Below are 1,567 nucleotides of genomic sequence, written 5' to 3'. Positions count from 1 at the left end.
GCAGGTGTGGGGAAAAGGAACAGGAGAGAAATTGAAGGCAATAGGAACAGGAGATTATTAGGAGCAACCATGTATATTGGTCTCTTTTTCTCTCCCAGTTGAGTGGATGTTGCCATTTGCCTGATGGATCAAATGCATGGTTAAGACAAAGTCAACGAATTAATTGAAGCCTGTACAGCCCAGGTGATAAAAGGGACCAAAGAGAGCTGAGAGGATAGGCTGTCTGTGACAATCTGTGCATATTGGAGAGAATTTTTCAAGAGTCATAAAAGAAGAAAATTTAGAAGGTATGTTATCAACAGCATTTCTTCTCAAAATAAGCCAAACTTGGAACCTGAGGAATAAAGGGGGAAAGACACAGACAGGTCAGTCTTTCTTTCCCACCAGTGCTGGCATTAGCACATGGTCAGGGAAGCAGAGACATTCTAGGGCCATGGTGGACTGAGATGAATAACACTCTGCCTCAGTCCTCATATCTCCCTCCTCCATCTCGATCCCAATTGGTTTTGGGCGAATCCTGATTAAGGAGAACAGATAACCCTGTGAAGGGAAAAGAAGTTCCCAATGGTGAGCAAGCAGTCCGAAGTATTTTTTTAAAATGATACAGGGATGGGAAGATGGCAGTCACATTGCCTCAATAACGGATATCTTTGTAGGGACAAGGGAAGAAAAAACTTACAGGCTAATTGTAGATAAGCTTCTGGTCTCTGGGGTTTCCTGCATTAATTGGCAATGAAGCAACCTTCATCTTCTTTGATGGATGTCATCATTTCACAGCACTTTAGTAAATAAAGTACCAAGAAGCTCCTCCAAAGTTCAGGTCAGACAACTTCTTGATTTTCCATAGGCCCCTGATAGCACGGAGCTAAGAAGCCCCACCTACATGTGCACACAGGCACATACACAGTCTCATAGAGAAGTAGTCCACTCACCATTAGAAGTCAGGTCTTCTACCCCCAAAGACCCAATCTCCCAATTCCCCATGCCTTCCTCTTTCACAAACTCCACAGTCTACCCACAGAGATCCTATACAGCAGCAGCAGCAGTAGCAGCAGCAGCTGGAAGGGAATTTGGAAGGTGGGCAAAGGATGGAGATGGATAGGGCGTGAGGGGGCATGACTTTCCAATGCTGGTGGAATGTCCTCACCCCCTTCTCATCTTTGACTAAGGCTTCTCATGCTGCCTAAAAGGAAAATCAGAGATATGAATCTACTGTTCAGTTTATCTGTCTCTTGGTCCCACCCAGCCAGCCTCTTCACAAGAACCATACAAGATGAGTGATGTATGGTCTGAGGAGGCATATGACCAGCAAGTGGACCCACAGAACACAGGGAACAGTACTTTAAACACATAATCCAGGGTGTTCCACTAGGGCATGAGAGAAACCCTGAAAATTCCTATGGATTCTCCAAGCCAAGTGAAACTCCCAGGGATGTTTTCATTATTACAATCCACAAATGATTACCACTACCATTTTTATCATATAACATTTATTTACCACTTACCATGCCAGGCACTGATCTGTGTTCTCTATGATAATTTTCTTTAATCCTTACAATAACCCTAA

General features: G+C 43.8%; 1 protein-coding gene across 1 annotated transcript in view; it reads right to left on the bottom strand.

Moving 5' to 3' along the window:
- Positions 1 to 1,567, bottom strand: part of IGSF9B (immunoglobulin superfamily member 9B) — a 73,087-nt gene that overhangs the window by 29,697 nt on the left and 41,823 nt on the right. The gene's annotated exons all lie outside the window — the stretch shown is intronic.

The sequence above is a fragment of the Hipposideros armiger genome, unplaced genomic scaffold, assembly GCF_001890085.2.
Source record: "Hipposideros armiger isolate ML-2016 unplaced genomic scaffold, ASM189008v1 scaffold_566, whole genome shotgun sequence".
Lineage (NCBI taxonomy): Eukaryota > Metazoa > Chordata > Mammalia > Chiroptera > Hipposideridae > Hipposideros > Hipposideros armiger.
This window is presented reverse-complemented; position numbering and strand designations above follow the sequence as displayed.